Genomic DNA, 18,436 nt, shown 5'->3' with positions numbered 1-18,436 from the left:
TCTGTATGTAAGAAGGGCTGCGTTTTTTCCAAAAGCGCATCCCTAAGAAGTGAGGGTTGCGCTTTTGAAGAAAAGCGCAGCCCTTCTTAAAAAAATTTGAAATAAAAAACTCACGGGCTTCAAATATTAAGCGGGCTTCGTCAAATATATTATCCCTCATTCTCTCTCCTCTCTCACGTCCCTCCTCCCTTTTCCTCCTTCTCTCACGTCCCTCCTCCCTTTCCTCCTTCTCTCTCATCCTCTCTTCTCTCTCAAAAACTCCCAGAAAAGTTGCGACAAAAAGCTTGAAATGATTTGCACTAATCATGTCGATTGAGTCCGATTGCCTATTGTGATACCTTTTCGGAAGCGGAACGGGCCAACGAGTCAAACTCACCGTTATGCAGTGACGTTTAGGCTTTTTAAGCCATCCGAGTTCGTTTAAGGCTCCAAATAGGCATTTTAAGTTTTTCCGTATTTTTTTTTCCTTAATTATGTATTAGGGTTTTGTTTTATGTATTTAAACATTATTAGGTTAATGTCTGGAGGTAGTTCTTGTATTTTCAGATCTATAATTTCTTAATCTTTGTTTTGATTAATGTTCTTGTATTTTCAGATCTATAATTTCTTCTCTTCTGTATATTAGTTTTTGTTCCTTTTCGTTTCGTTCTTTTTTTTTGTTTTGGGTTTAGTTGCATTGTAGATCTATAATTTCTTCTCTTCTGTATATTTGGGTTTACTTGCATTGTAGATCTATAATTTCTTCTCTTCTGGATTTGGATGGTTTACTTTAAAGTTTAATGCAAATGTTAAAATTCAGAAAATGTGAGATTAATAGTTAAAAAATGTCGAAAAAAAAAATTTTTTTTATTTATTTATTTTGGTAGGAAGGGTTGCGCTTGTCTAGCGCAGCCCTACTTAAAAATTGAAGGGCTGCTATTGAAAGGGCTGCTGTCAAAAAGCGCAGCCCTACAGGCCTTTTTCAGCGCAGCCCTTCTTCATTTTTCCACTAGTGATTTAAAAAAACCTAAATCGCCAAAATCAGATCAAACTTCGTTCTCGTTCTTCTTCAAATCTCGTTCTTCTTGAATTTTCCTTCTTGAATTTGAGAAAACAGTAGCGAGAAAATGGCCCTTCAATTTGGGGAAAAAATCGATGAAAAATACCATGTTAGCAGCGAGGAATTCGAAGGACTCGTCGGGGGAAAAATCGATGAAAAATCGCCATTCGTTGTTGCTGTTGTCGGTGTCGTCGGTGTCGTCGGCGCTGAAGATTCGTTTGCACTTTCGCTCGCCCTTCGTTGTTGGTGTTCTATCGCTGAAGGTCATGGCGCTGAAGATTCGCTCGCCGGAAAATGGAGTTTAGAACAAATATCTTAGGGTTTGAATTGTTTTGAATTGAGAAAATATGATTTGTTCGAAGTGAAGGTCATGGCGCTAAAGATTTGTTTTGGGTTTGATTTGAAGAGATGGTGGGGTTTGAAGAGAAACGGCTCAGAGAGGGTTCAGCGAAATGTGAACTGTATTAGGGTTGAGTTAGGGAGGGAGAGGGAGGAAGAGAGAGAGAGGATGAGTGACGGCGTGCGATGAAATGATGGAATTGAACTGTATCTTAGGGTTTTTGAAATAAAAAGGGAACTGGGCCTCGTGGCCTTGGTATCTGCGTCGCACGTTGAATAAGGTGCGATGCAAGTTGGATCTTTTGCAATGCACCTAAAAGACGTGTGACGCAGATAGTGTGAAAGTCTTTTTTTTCAAGGATGAGACGATTTGCGTCGGATGGGTCAGGGGATCCAACGCAAATTGGGCTTTTGCAATGCACCTAAGGCACGTGGAACGCATATAGCTCGTATCTGGTGTTTATGTTCCCATGTTGTGCGTCACACTCCTCTTTACGTGCGATGCAAATGACGTCATTGCGTCGTTTTTCCTTTCATACGATGCAAATGGGGCAACACAAATTGTCTTTTTTCTACTAGTGTCATATCAGATATTTGTCGTCACGACACATAACCCAACCCCACCTACCATCATTCAAGACAAGTTTCATCTAGAATGGACATATAATAGTTTGTATTTTCTTTATAATGTATGTACGAGCAAATGAAGCTCACGTTAGTTTAAGTTTGCTTTTGTGTGGTTGTATAAGCATTAGGATGTACTCCTGGTTTTAGTTAATGCAAAATTTCTCGATGTAAAAAAAAAGTTATCGAATTATCATTTGTTTTAATTTTAATTTGTAAAATCAGTTTTGGTTAGCAAATAGTACTAGTTTAATAACTTTATATAAGAAAAAACAACAAAGGATTATTATACATCATAGATTATACTAGTGTTAATAAGCAAAAATTAGTAACTACATATAAGATAAACAACCAAGCATCAACAAACATCATTTCTCATTCAGTATAAATTGAATAATGATTTCATGGGTTAATTTAGATCTATAAAAGGTCGTCCTTCCATTAAGGCTTTGTTCTGAACTTTGAGGAAAATTTAAGTCATTGATGACGATTTATGCGGTGTTGCAACAAACATCAATTCTAGATATACGATCAATTAGTTCAAATTTTGTTCCACTTCAGAACTACACCATATCAAAATACCCCATTCTTTCAAAAAAAAAAAAAAAAATCCAAATACCCCATCAAGGATGTTTCAAATAACTATGTGAAATAAGGCATACATAATGTCGTGGAAAGCATTCATTGTACATCCTGGTGTATAATAACAACTATATGCATGGTACACTCAAAGTTCTCTTTTGCTCATTTACTTATTTGCTTATTTGCTTATTTGGAGCTCTGCCTTTTTTTTCCCGAATTTCGCTCATTTGGAGGTTTCATGAACAATGAACAAAAAAATAGTCTTGGGTGTACCATGCTCACAATACATCTGGGTTTATGATTAAAGTTGTACATTATGTTACAAGAAAGTATAAAAAGTTTATATTATGAAAATACACATTGAGGCGAACCTAACAAAATCCTACATGAGTACGCTTTTTGTATATATTAACTAGTTATATAGCCCGGGATATGCCCTGCGTAAGAAGAAATTTCATTTAGTAATATAATATTTTATAACACTAAATACAACTTAGCCTAGTAGTTAAAACTTTAGTATATGTACTTGAGATCTCGGGATCAAACCTTATACTATGCAATTTCTTAATTTTTTTACTGTACATGGATTGCATGAACTAAAACTCCCTAGGGATAGCGCCACGTGGCACAGTTTCTTGTTTTCGCGCGCCTTTTAATATATTTGTATAGATGAGACTATTTGGTCAAAGATTTTAAAGCTTGACCTCAAAAGAGAGAAACAAGCATTATATTATGAGATTGAGGGAGTATATTATTAATGGTAACTATTTGCCACCGAAAAGTCTTTTAGAGGATTCACTTCTAATAACTCCCTCATTTCTTTGTTTTCCACATTTTACAATTAGAGATGAAAGTCTGGTGTGCGGTTGGACTTAAGTCTAGTGTAATCCAATCCGGAAAAAATTCGGATTTCAAATTTTCAATCTAAATCCAAACCAAATAGAGTTTGAGTCCAGACTGATCAAATCTGAATTTTCAGACACTCGATTGGATCCAATTTGAAACATCAAAAATATTAAACTCTATTCTTTTGATGAAATAATTTAGGCATGAACATCAAAATAAAGTGTTTGATGATAGAAGTAATTCTTAAAATCCCACCAAATTCAGTAATAAAACTAGTAATTCATAAAACCCAAACATACAAATATGCAATGCACGGTTTATTAGCTATTCAGTTATTTTAGATCCAATCACCCTCAATCCAAACCAATTAAAATCTAAATTCTTTTTTAAAAAATGAATCTAAATTCAATTCGAATATAGCTCAAGTTCAATCCAAATTAGTTGGACTTAATTGCATTGGATTTCAGTTTTTATCCTTATAACTTTCACCATTATTTACAATAACGACATTTACACAAGACAATGAGTATATAATGATGAAAATATTCACCATAAAACATTCGAAGAATCTCAACCATCAACATTGGGGTAGGTAGTTCAGGATTTTACATCCCTTGGTGGTCCAAGCAACATACATGATACCATTTTTTTTTTAATAAGGTAAGGAGAAACCTTGATAAGTTGGGGAGAATAAAAGGGATTTCAACTTGTCAAGGATAAGACCCAATCTCATTACCTCTAGAAACCGGGAGGGAAGCTCTAACCAATAAACTATCCCGCACTCTCATACATGATATAACATACCATAATGTTATCTACTTCCTCCCTTTCATAATACTCGCTACACTTTTCATTGTGGGAACTTTCACATTACTTGCTACATTTTCTTTTTAATTAGGCAATAAACTCTCTCTATCTTTCACCTCTCACATGGGTCCCTTTTTTTTACTCTCTACATCTCACTTCTCCAAAAATTACCTAGGAGACCGTAAATTGAGAAGTGTAACAAGTAATATGAAACGGATGAAGTATATGTACGTACGGTGGAAATTGACGATACGTACCGAAAATCCAAATTAAACGGAGGAGAAAAGAGGCAACTAGCTAGCATAAAATTTGTTTTTGGTTTTTGTCTTTTAGTAAGGTTTGATTGATAAAAAGTACAAATAATTTCAACATTCATCAATGGAATAAAACTGAAAATAAGAAAAAGGCGAAAGAGGGTAATCACTATCATATGGGGTTCTAAGAATCACATTTTGCCGCCCACCATGTGAACTGCCCATGATCCTGCTGACCCCCTCACTTTCAACAACCACTTTTCCCCTCTTTCTTGGCTTTTTACCCTAACCCTACCTCCCTCCAAAATTAAAGATCCTTACTTTTGTTTGGGTGGATATGGTACGATAATGAATAGGGTAAATTACCAAGCGTGTTTGATGATTGTTTAACCAAGAGCTCGTAGTGAAATCAAATTCAAACTTTGTTTTTGTATGGGTTCCAAAATTGATTAGTACGTGTGAAATTTATATTATTCGTCTATTTGAAAAATAAATATTGGAATTTTTTTACATATTATTAAGAAGGTGATTTTTTTGCATTACGTACTAAGGTTAAGCTAGTTGATGTGTCTATTATGTATAGATTATCTACTCCAATTTCCTTAGTTTTGATAGTCGATTAGAACTCTTTTGAGCTCGTTTCTTATGTGATTTAATGTGTTTGGAGTTGTTCTGTGTGTTATATGTTTTGGTGCAGATTAGGCGTTTAGTGCCTTTATTTATATAAGTTGTGAAACAGAAGTCAAATGGTCACATAAGGTCCAAAGAAGATCCGGACGATTGCACAAGTGGTTCGGACAAAGTGCAAGGAGAAAGAATGAAAATCACACTCGCCCGGTCGATCGGGCGGTTTGGTCCGACTAGGCGATCAATGAAAGAAGAGCTGGGAGCATTCTCAATTCACCCGGTCAACCGAGCGACCAAAAGGCCAAAAGTGCTTACGCACCCGAACGGGGGTATTTTCCCTTTTGTCATAGAAATTGCATCACCGTCGCCCGATCGGGCGGTTTTTCGGGATGGTTAACTTTGCCCTTTTTAGCCGGTTTTGTAAAAAGTATAAATAGGTTTTAGTATTTTCGATTAGACCATCTTAATTTCTGCGTTTTTAGGTTTAAACACATAGTTTTCTCTCTCTAGCTTTGTATTAAATCTTAATTTTGAAGATTATAGAAATCGTTGATTCCATTTTCATTGTTCTTCAATTATTCGGTATTCCTCTTTACTTTGTTTAATTTAATGAATTCTTCTACTTGCATTATGTTTATTGAGTTTATTATTATCATGAGTGAGTAGTCTTTTCTAGGGCTTAGAGCGGGAAGTCATGTTTATACCTTTTTTTATTGTGGTTTAAAGTTCTTCGATATTTGGACTGATCTAGAATAATTCCTATTGATTTGTTATGCTTGTTTAATTCATGTAATTGCGCAAAATTATGAGTTATTAATAGATAATAGGAGTTAGAATCGAAAGATCGTATTCATTAGAGACTTTTTACAATAGGTACTTAGGTAGGTTTGATTATGTTGAGCGACCATACAAGCATAATTGTTAATGTCCGACCATAGGATTAACGAAATACTCTAATTATTCAAACCTCAATCCAACTATTGTTGAACTATATTGTAATGATTAAATTGGTATAAACATGGTGGACTGATCGATTGCCTTAGGTTTTTAATTATTTGATAAACTTACATCATTTTGTGTTCTAGTTTATTCTAGTTTAGTTATTAATTCTTCAGTCAATTTCCTCTCTTGAAGTAGTTAAATAATTGAGCACAAATCTATAGAACTCATCTCCCTGTGGATCGACCCGTAATTGCCCGTTCTACTAAACAGACACTTGCAGTATACATTTTAAAACCCATCACTAGTTCTTTAGCTGATCGATTGTTCGTAAGATATCTATACAAATATATTAAAAGGCGTGAGATAGAAAGCCTATATGCCCACGTGTCACTCTCCTCAAATTCCTAATGCGGATGCTTTATGTCTATGAGTACTCCTTACTTCTATAAAAAATGTGTAAGTGCAAGGTATCAAACATGTGACATCTGAAATGAAACTTAAGAGCTTAACCATCAATACGTTATGACTTTGTTGTCTAATGTTTCAAATAAAATATGATAAAGTCTTGTAATGAATATACTTAACGAAAAAAACTTAAACAAGTATATACATCTATGACACACTTATTGCGTAACTTACAAGATAATATTGATGTCATATTCTCTTACTACAATTCCTTTTAAGGTATTATTTTCAAACTGAAATCATTAAATTATCTTTACTTATGATGTCGTGACGTGAATTTTTCAATTTTTTAATGTACAAAAAATACGAAAAGTAGCAAAATAAATTATGAAATTAAAAATAATAACATCTCTATTATATGAGGGAAGGGGGGAGCAATGGTGTCCTCTTTTGAAATGCCTATTTTGCCCCCATTTCCTTTCTAAATTGCAAAAGAAATGTCAAAATCAAAATCGGCACTAAAAAAAAAAACTACCGAAAATTAATTTACAACACTCACTCCCAAATCACTTAAAAGAAGAAAATTTACAAATCACTCATACAATTGAGAAAATCACGTTATAGAATACATACAAATCATTATTCTCAAGAACCATTCACAATTAATGGTGAATCATGATAAAAATAGAGGTGTATTTGTAGTGAAATATGAATTTAGAAGTTAAGCAAGGAAAAAAATTATTTACTTTTTTTATAGTATTTAAAATTTAGAAGTTAGTACTGTACTTAATTCAAAAATCAACTAAAAGATTATAAAATTAGAAATCATAAATAAATTCAATAAAATTTCTATATGTTCATAGAATTTAACTTTGAAAAGTAAAAAAAAAAAAAAGAGACAAAAATAATGGTGAAAGCCTTAAGTGACAGAAATTAAACCAATCAAATTTTGCAACTAAAAACAATTATACTTTATATGTCTAATGTTCAAATTTTGACTCTTATGCCGAAGAAAATCGAATTTATGTTTCGAAGAAAATTCAATGCAAAAAATTCTAGTATTTGTTTATTTTAACTGACCCGAGCCATCGTTCGGGAAAAAAAACTAGTTCTTCTCTAAACATTGTAGCATTACCTATTAAAACAAAACTTAATTGGCAATAAATATGACAATAATTAGAAGAAGAATAAGAGAATAAAACTCTTAAACTTATCACGTTGTTTAGAGTAAGTAGACTTATATGTGCTGTGAAGTTTTTTGTATTATTGAACGCCTAAAATTAACTAGGTCAATCTTGCAAACAATATATGTATATATATATATATATATATATATATATATATATATATATATATATATATATATATTGAATGATGCACTATGAATAATATTTTTTCTTGGTTGTTAAGATGAAAGGTTTACTGGACCGAGATCTTTAATAGGTCAATTCAACCTGAGTTAGCGGACTATACATTTTGAGAGTGAGGAGAAACTGTAAGCAAATTTCTCTCTTAAAATACCTGAGTGGAAATGATCCCTCCATTATGTTGTTAGATAGTATTTTTCTTTTTACTAGGTCAAGTTTGCTCCCGCAGCAGTTTCATTGATAGATTATTACTGGATTCTCATGTCTACCAAAATTGTTGGAGACTATCCCAGTCACCACCGAGAATGATGACCAAAAGAAAAAGCAATCCCACTACCCTTCTAAGAGTATTATGATCATCAAGAAAGTAAAATGTTACGTACTTGAAACGGTATAACGTGGCAATATAGACGTTCAGATATATACATCAAGCTCTCATGCATATGCTTGGAAGTTGAAACACTCAGCTGATCAACTTATTACACTAGTATTTTGGCTTGAGCTAGGGATGTTAACGAACTAAACCGAGACCGGAGAAGCTCACCTCGGTTCGAGCTCGAAGCTCGTCGGGCTCGAAAATCTCGACTTGGCTCGAGCTCGAGAAGTTTGAATACGAGCCAAGCTGCTCAAGGGCTCGACTTGAGCTCAATACCGCTTGAGTTAATTATTTGGAGTAGTATTGTATAAGGAGAAACAACTTTATGTTTCATTCTTATTCTTCCACCAATGTGGGACTTTAAGAGTATGCCTTTTACACTATATAAACAAAGGTTTACATTTCGTTTCGTTTATAAAGAACATAAGCTTAATATTTTATCTCTTAAGTCTCAATCAATGTGGGATAAGATTAAACCATAAGAATAACTAGGATAGTAACACTTTATGGAGTAAAAAGTTATTGTTTACATTATAAGCCGGTGGGGGACACTTAATATTTTACATAAAAATCTTTATTTAAAGAATTTTCGAACCTGTTAACTAGTTCTCAAGCCAACCAATGGTAGCTCATGCTTGGCTCATTAGCATACTGAGCCGAACTTGAGCTCGACTTGAGCCCCCTCGAGCCGAATATTGACCAGGCCAAGCTTGAATAGTTCAGCAGCGGGCTTGGCTCATAAAAACCCTAGCCTAGGCAATTTCTCGAATCAGTTACAATTATCAAATATACAATTAAATTTCATAATTCATTTTATTAGCTTTTCGTAACTTTGCGTCTAGTGTGAAATTAGAAAATGGCATTATAGCATGATATGTTGTTTAGAAAATCTTCTAAAGAATTGGGATAGAGTAACACTTGTAATGAAATTGGGGTAAGAGATTGTTATCACCTTAATAAAAAAGTTAGAGATTAGAAAAGTTTTTCTATGTCTTTATAGTTACATATAATTATAAGGCTTATTATATTTTACTCTGAAACATTAAACATTGAAATAAATTTTAGTGGATAGAGGCGAACCCATTAAGGATCATGGATGGCCCGAGAACCTCCAAAAATATTTACTTTTTTTTTTAATTCATATTTGGAAAATAAGATAAAAGAAGTTTTTGTGCGATTGTTTCAATAAAGAGAAGTTGGTCTAGTGGTTAATTACTTAATTTCATCGAGGTTTTTGCGGGGATATATCAAGGTAATAGGGCATTTTGTGGGGATATTCACTATTTTTTTTTTGTGCAGATATATCAACCTAAATTCAAATTTTGTTAAAATGTACCAAAAACACTGTTTTCGACAAGAAGTCAATTTTTCGGCCTTTGACTTGGTAGGAACTCGCGAGTGAGCAACAAAGTGATAGTAAGGAAGTTAGAGGAAAATGAATGCTTTATAGCAATTGAATATCACACACTATACAAAATGTAATTAAGCAAGTCAAAGGCTGAAAATTTGACTTTTTCACCGAAAGTAGTGTTTTTGGTACCTTTTAACAAAATTTAAATTTAGTTTGGTATTATCACTACAAAAAAAATTTAGTGAAATTTATCTCCACAAAATGTCCCATTACCCTAATATAGTATATCCTTGCAAAAAAACTCAATTTCATCTCAATATGCTTGGAGTTTGGATGCGGAGTTTCTCATTGCAGCATTCATTTTTTTTTTTTTTCCTTGAAGCCTTTATTTCTATTTTCTTATTTAACTTCTCTTCTTTCTCTTTTCTACTTTAGCTTTTTCTCTTTTATTTTGGATCTTCGCGATTCATTATTTCACATAGTAGCCATCTCTCTTTATTAGTTCTAACCATTAGTTTTTCAACTAGAATCCAACCATTAATTCTTGCTCCATTTTCGCAACAATTTAATTTTGTTCACTGTTCATGTATTAAATTTGACCAAGATTTGTTCACAAATATATATACTTCCTCCATTTTATTTTAAATGAAATATTGGGGTGAAATGACACTATTCATTGATTAATTTTGACTCCAATTTATCGCCATTATACAAAGAAAAACATAATTAAGTGGGATCTTGTTAGATTCGTCTGGATGCATACTATCAAATTATAACTTTTTTTTACATTTTTTACATGTGCACAACTAAAGATGTTAATGATATAGGTGTGGTCGCGTGCGCACCAGTCAGCCAACCAACTCATTTTCAAAATATCACATCTCACTCGTTTCTTATCGTAATCGAGCATTTAACCAGGCGTTGGAAAGATATCGAGCCAAATTTTCATCTCTAACTTGAATTCTTCAAAGATATTGAGTGTGCTATGAGATATGGCTTGTTGAAATTGATCTTTGTGCACAAACGTTTATGAACAAATGGAGTTACTCTTATGAGCAAATGATGTTACTTGTATGAGTATGTGGTTACTCTTAACAATAAAAGGATGTCATTCCTATATATAAATGTGGTTATTTTTATAATGAAATGGAATTTTAATCAGTGTATTCTTATGAAAAATGATGTTACTCCTATAAATAAACGAGGTTACTTTTGTGAATATATAATTGGGGTTACTCATATGATTTAATAAGGTTGTCATATACTTAAGTAAGGTTAATTGTTTGAAAAATGAGGTTACTTTTGTGAACAATTAGAGTTACTTGTATGATTAAGTGTGGTTGCTCGTATGAATAATTGGAGTTACTCATATGAATAAATGGTGCTCCTTTTGTGAATAGTTAGGGTTACTCTTATAATTAAATAGCATCATAGTACGATTAAATGAGGTTACTCTTATGAACAAATGAGGTCACTCGTATAAATAAACACTAGTGGAAAAAAACAAAAAGGTTAAGCTGCAAGGGCTGCGTTTTCAAAAGTGAATGGTTGCGGTTTGCCCAAAAACCGCAGCCCTTCACTTACGAAGGGTTGCGGTCGATGCAAAAACCGCAGCCCTTTTAGTGAAGGTATCACAATAGGCAATCGGACTCCGTCAGCATGATTAGTGCAAATCATTTCAGACTTTTTGTCGCGCTTCTGGGAGTTTTTGAGAGAGAAGAGAGGATGAGAGAGAAGGAGGAAAGGGAGGAGGGACGTGAGAGAAGGAGGAAAAGGGAGGAGGGACGTGAGAGAGGAGAGAGAATGAGGGATAATATATTTGAAACCCGCTTAATATTTGAAGCCCGCGAATTTTTTATTTCAAATTTTTTTAAGAAGGGCTGCGCTTTTCTTCAAAAGCGCAGCCCTACATAACAGAAGGGCTGCGCCTTTGAAGAAAAGCGCAGCCCTTCACTTAGTAGGGCTGCGCTTGTAGAAAAGCGCAGCCCTTTTGAGTGTGAGAAGGGTTGCGCTTCTCCTAAAAGTGCAGCCCTACTAAGTGAAGGGTTGCGCTTTTTTTAAAAAGCGCAGCCCTTCTGTTATATAGGGCTGCGCTTTTTAAAAAAAGCGCAGCCCTTCACTAGTAAGTGAATAGAGCCAATGACTTTATCTAACATTAACCAAACCTGATTCAAGCCCATCAACTAATTAACAGATTTTTCTATAATTTTTTTTAGTAGAGAACTTAAATCAGTTTTAGGCTCAAGTTCAATCTAACTAATAATGTTTAACTTTTGGGCTTAAATCACAAAATAGAACTTGGCATAAGAAAAAAAGGTAGCGTTATACCCTTGCTCACTTAGAGCAGGGAGGAACGCTTGACAAGGGAGCTCGGATCTCCGGCAACGAGACTGGGCAGAAGGTCCTGGTGGTGCGGCGCGCGTCTGCCGGCGTGGGCGGCGTTCGTCAGAGCAGCGAACAAGGCCGGGCTACGACAGCAACGAAGCAAAGCAGCAAAACAGAGGAGAGTGTGAAGGAAAGGGAAGTTGGTGGCTCTGCTGCGAGGTTGTTGACGTGGTGTTCGACGGTCAGTGGGACTGTGGGAGGCAACGCATCATAGGTGGCACGCACAATGGGTTATGGTGGTGGTGAGGTGGTGCCGAAAGAAGAGTGCGAAAAGATTTTGTGATTTTCGTGGTTTTTGTATTGTGACTTCAAAGCTTAGTTCCTCTGTGCATTTATAGATAAATTTTGGAGACAAAAATGGAGGTGGATGGATGGTGAGTGGTGGCTGTAAACACGGAGAGGCTAGTCACTAGTTTTTTTGGACAAATAGGAGAGAGGGAGAAATAGGGGCGGTGGGTGGTTGGGTGTTGGCCGTGGGTTTTCTTGGGGGTGTTTCAAAATTTGTCCGTTTTTTTTTGTTGTTGTTGTTGTAACAAGTTAGTTTTACATCATGTTAATGAAAAACTACTCTCATAAATTCATAAAATTAGTTAGTACAACTTATTGATCTACTTATAGAAAATTTATACTTCATTAATTTTAGTTTATTTTAACATCACAAAATTCATACTATGTTTATTTAGTTACTACTTATTATAAAACAAAAACTTTATTCCTTAGTCGTAATTATCATTTTATTAATCTAGTTTAAATTTTCAGGATTACAACTTAATCAACCCAACTTCTTCGGAACACCATCAACCGACCACCCCAACCCCGAAAATCACCCCAAATAACTATCATATAGATTGAGCTTTGATTGATTGAAGTTGGAGAGAAACCTAGCTAGGATATGAAAAGATTATTTGGGGGGAATTTCGGGGGTAGGGAAGCACAATGGGCGATTTTCGAGGTTGGGGAATAGCAGGGGGTGCTTTTCAAGGCTATGTTGGGTGGTTGCGTGGGGGTGGCTAGGCAGGGTGATGAGTGAGGGATGGGATGGTGAGTGGTAGGAGTGTTCAAAAATATCTGATCCGAATTGTTTGATCCAAAAATTCGTCGGTCCGATCTGAAATTTCGGATATCGATCCGATTTTAAGATTTTGGATATTTCGGATCAGATATCCAAAGATCAATTCGGGTTTTCGGATCCGTTTTTTTCCAAAAATGCCAACGACCCGATTCGAAAACCCGGTGATCTGATCCGAAAATTTTGGATCCGATTCAAACTGCAATTCCTCCAATCTGAAATTTTTAGGTATCTGAATTTTTGGATCGGAACGGATATCCGACATTGAACAGCCCTAGTGAGTGGGTGGCTGGACGAGGGAAAGGATAGATCCACGAGTGGAGGTGGTTGGGGATATAATTAAATACGGTTAATCAAGGTTTATTTAGAGTTAGCTATGATTTAATTAGCATTAATTTGGGGTTACAGAGGTTAATTAGATTTGGCCTTGATGACTGACGGAGTTGATGGTCATTAATTAGTCACGAAGATTTAATGGACTAATGGTATTTTGATAACTTTTTAAAACCTCGGTGTCATTTTATGTATCTCTAAAATTGTGAGGACACGCGATGCATTTTCGTAAAATTAAGGGATAACTGGTGAAAAATTTGTATTATCAAACGTAAAAGTTTAGGTGAAGAGAACACACTCTATATCCACTACAAAAAAAAAGAACTACTAAACTATTGTTCGAAAAAATATATATAGTATTTTACTTGGTATTTGAAAGAATACTCTTTCCATATAATTAGTAGGTTGTTTAGTATGTTCAAAAAACCTTCACACAATATTGGGTGCACCCGAGCCATACTTTATGGCATTGAGGCCAATTTGGCCTATTTTGTTTGATATCTAACATCTAAATATCTAATCGAGATTATGTTCACAATTATACTATGGGCAATCTGGTGTTATAGGAACGGAATTTTCATGAAGAATGTCAAGTGTGATTCGATGAGAATAGTCCAACTGATGAGGAAAAATGAAAGTAGGTGGTACCTAAAGGAACATAGAGAGGAAAGAAATAATAATATGGTTGGAAAACAAGTAGCAAAAAGAGTGAACTAAGAGAAACAAATAGAATAGGGAGATAGATCTACTTCACATCTGTTACAAACATTGCAGTTACAGGTGGATGGAACATGGAAACCTAAAAAAGGACTATCTAAGGGAAAGAGAGTGGAAGCAGCTATAAGATGGGCAATACATCACAATGGAACATACGAGTATGGTGGGAAGAAAGTTAACTCAGAATCCCCGATACAAACGGAGTTGATGGCAATTTTTCAAGATCTGAAATAAGGAAATAAGGATGTAAACAACAATTACACATAGAGATTTTACGGACTCTACTATAGTGATAAGTTGCTTAAAAAATCCAAACACAGTAAATACCAGTGTAAATGGACTTGTAAAGGATATAGAGTTTTGGGCCTCTTTATGTAATAGTGTAAAAATTAGGAAAGTTGATAGGAAGAAGGTTGTAGTCTTGTAGATGCTCATAAAGTAGCATTAGCAATTAGAAAAGTACAGATTGTAATTTAGGACATGTTATTGTACTTTTCCTGGTTTCAAACAATGTCAAAAAAACTTAAAAAAATCTAATCGCAAGTTCTTGACAATAATTTTCTGTTTCAAAATTTAATTTGAAGCCTGTTTTGTTCAGCATTTAAAAAAATTAAGCACAATGACATTATCTCTTCAAAAACGAGTCACAGGCGAAGTTGGAAGGAAGTAAAAGTAAGATGTCAAGAATGGGATTCGAACCCATGCCCTTTCGGACCAGTACCTGAAACTGGCGCCTTAGACCAACTCGGCCATCTTGACTCTACTGGTAAATTTTGTACTCAAACCTATAAGTATCTAGTACTGATTAATTTGGGCCTCCAAATAGGCATATAACATAACTTTTGTAGGCAGACTCAACCAAATGGGCTCTTGTGAGTTTCATTTTTTTTTTCCCCAAATCTCATGTCCAGATCCTGAACTATCTTTTTAATATATTTTTGGATCATATATAGCAAAACTTACGGATATTTCAACATAGAAGAATTTACTTTCTACATGTATAAACTTGGAAAATTAATCAAAACCCACCTCTAAGGTCTAATAGTTTTGATTGGAGGTTCATGATTTGGACTAATACATGAATAATTAGCAAGCAATCCACATAATTTATACTTCCTCCTCTTTTATTACTTGGATTGCTTTCTAGTTTTGGTAATTTTTTATTACTCGTGTAGTTCCTTTCTTTAATGATTAATCTGTATTTTTCTGTCATCTTGGTTCTTGTGCAAAAAGAAACAATGCAAGTAATAAAAAACGAAAGAAGTATATATATATTTGACCAATGAACTGTTAGAACATTTATAGTTCAATGTGTTCGTTTTATATAATCCTTTTATTCCATATTAGCCTTAAACACCACTGTATAACAACATCATACATCATACATCATATGTATGAGGTTATATCACATGTTTAGTATGTGTGGAAAATTATCCTCATTGTACTTGTTTTGAGAATGGAATTCTATGTTTTCTGAAGACAAAACAACCTAGAAACTCTTGTTAGATTATTTCTTGTTAACAACTAAGATACAATTGTTACTTATTTGTATTTCATAAGTATTAGCATACAAGGGCGTATTTGGAGGTGGCCTACCCCCATGTTCCGGGATAGCAAAATAGTTGTATTTGAGAAACAAACACAAATCGCTCAGATGGAGCAGAAATATAATAAGTGTGAGGTTGCGGGTTCAATACCGCATTAGTCAGTTTGCTCTTTTTTGGATGTTCTATTTTTGGTCTTTTGGCTCTTTAATTGTCGTATCATTATAATTGTTTTCTTCTAATTTCTATTTTTTTGGCATCCATGAAAATTTGCAAAAGAGTCGTCGACAAAATACAAGTTGAAATTAAATAACTAAAGCGAGCTTTTTTAGCTCTTACGACATTACCATCTAGCAAAGCAGAAAAATATGGTGATCGACGGCTAAAAAAGCTCACGCCCTTTTTATCACCGATGCCTACCTTAAGAAAGGAAAGATACTTGAGGTGTCTCAACCCCATCTCGAGCTACTCCATCCATACTACGAACTTGAGACTTAAAATCTAGTATACATACAAACTCTTGATGGTGGTTATAAAATAAAGGGGGTGATTACAGCTGACTTCGATACCAATCCAGTGAAAGAGTGTGTAACATCAGTGCTCTTGACATCGATATCCATGATGAGTGCTCTTGGAAAATTGTTTATCAAGTCTAATGAGGTCCAATAAGTTTCAATAAGTTCCAATCAGGAGCAATAAGTTCCAATTAGATCTAATCAGATCCAATAAGTTCCAATGAGGTCCAAATAGTTAATGATCAATATATAAATATTTGTATTATTGTCCATTATTTTATTATTCATATTACTATTTAGCTGCTTATGTTATTATTAGAATTCTAATTAAAGTACCACAATGATTATATTGTATTATAATTGTATTAATGTCTATTATTTTATTAAATGTTTGCATTATTGTCTATTATTTTATTATTCATATTACTATTAGATTATAATGTTATTATTAAAAATTTTAATTAATGTACCACAATGTATAATATTATACTTGTATTATTGTTTATTACTTTATTATTCATATTACTATTAATAAGACTATTAGATATATTAGTGGTGAAAGTTTTGTATAGGCATGTATATAAATAGTATTTATTTTTGTTAAATTGTTTATCATAAGAGATAATTAATACAGTAATAATTATTTTTTAAAAGGCAAATTTTAATAATTATTTTTTCATATTCACTCCGTTTTATTTTTATTGTTACACTTCGATATTTTACACTATTCACAAGTTTCGCTTTGAGCATCATTTCTGATTTATACGCGGATAAAAATATAGTCATGTGGGATCTTGTTAGATTCATCATAACATGTATTTTATTAATATGTACTTTTTATAATTTTTACAAATACAAAAATAAAGATATATGGCCTCAAAGTTTTGCATTGACATGCGTAAAAGTGTAAGTGTGTAGATTAAAATGAAACGGAGGGAGTAAAAAATTTTGAGGCGGTAGTATTTACGTTAGGGGTAATATTTATGTTATAACTCATCAATTGTTTTGTCTAATAAGGTCAAATGAGTTCCAATTAGGTCCAATAATGTCTAATAAGTTTCAATCAGGTTCAATAAGGTCTAATAAGTTTCAATCAGGTCCAATAAGGTCTAATAAGTTCCAATCAGGTCCAGTAAGGTTCAATCAGGTTCAATCAGGTCTAATAAGTTAAGTTCTGGTCTAATAAGTTCAGTTCAAGTCCAATAAATTCAGTTCAGATAAGTTCAGGGTTATTAAGGTAAAGAAAACGCACTTTTATAATGGATCGTATCATGGATTCAAATACGTCATGGCTTATTGTCGTTAGTCACTTGTGCATGAATCTTTGATGGGGGAGCGCCACATTGCGTGTAACATTATTGACCATTGTGAATAGGGGACTATGGTGACGTGATATTGTATGTAAGAGCATGGCCACTCATGTTTCAAAAAAAAACATATCATCATTTTCTCTCATTAATTTTCTCTCTCATCTTATAAAAGTTGATCATGCCTTATGATTCACTTTTGACAAATGTATCCCATTAATGACACACAACTAAAGGAGCATCATCTTTCTTTAACCTGCTTTTTACTATACCCTATCCCATCTTCTGTCTTTTATATCAATACATTATTTATACCTTTTGATAATATAATATCATACAAGATTATAAATAAATTATTTTGCATATTTACGATCCTAAATAAATTCATTTAGTAGTAATTAATTTCGATTAAAAAAAATTCAAGAATAAAAGTTTTCAAAAATAATTATCCATGTGTGTATATTGCAGAGAGAAAATAATTAATTTCATAAGGGTGTCAAAATATAGCAAAATTAAGTCTATTTATAAATCTCAAAAAGATAGGACCATTGATGAATTTTTTTTTTTTGAATTTGTATTTTTAAAGTTATTCAGATTACAAATTTTGAATAACAAAAAGTAATCTTCATGACGCACTGTCACATGTCTATAAATGTTTGGCTTGGGTCATAGGATGACCAACCATGATTTGGGTCATAGCATGATCCAAATACAAACATAAAAAAATCAGAATGCAACGTCATATTTTTTTTAGCAAGGTTCATGACTCAATTTTATGCCCAAAAAAAGCATTAGGGGCATGCTCTAATAGCATTTTCTTCCCACTTTCAACATTAGTAGATTTTTTTTTTTTTAAAAAAAAAAACTTCCTCCGTTCTTATTTTATTGAAAAATAGGTTTGAGCACGATTTTGAAGGAAATAAAAATTAGATAATTAAGCATGAAGTTACCCTTTACTTTACTAGAATAGGAGAGACAAATGAACACTTGATAAAATAAAAGTATTC

At 33.6% G+C, this 18,436-nt stretch overlaps 1 non-coding gene across 1 annotated transcript; it reads right to left on the bottom strand.

The window, feature by feature from the left end:
• Positions 1-14,741: 14,741 nt before the first annotated feature.
• TRNAL-CAG (transfer RNA leucine (anticodon CAG)) lies at positions 14,742-14,822 on the bottom strand. The gene has a single exon. It is a non-coding gene; the product is annotated as a tRNA-Leu (tRNA).
• Positions 14,823-18,436: the final 3,614 nt, after the last annotated feature.

This window comes from Beta vulgaris, chromosome 8 (genome assembly GCF_026745355.1).
Source record: "Beta vulgaris subsp. vulgaris cultivar EL10 chromosome 8, EL10.2, whole genome shotgun sequence".
Classification (NCBI taxonomy): domain Eukaryota; kingdom Viridiplantae; phylum Streptophyta; class Magnoliopsida; order Caryophyllales; family Amaranthaceae; genus Beta; species Beta vulgaris.
Note: the sequence above shows the minus strand (reverse complement) of the source record. Positions and strands in the feature narration are given on the sequence as shown.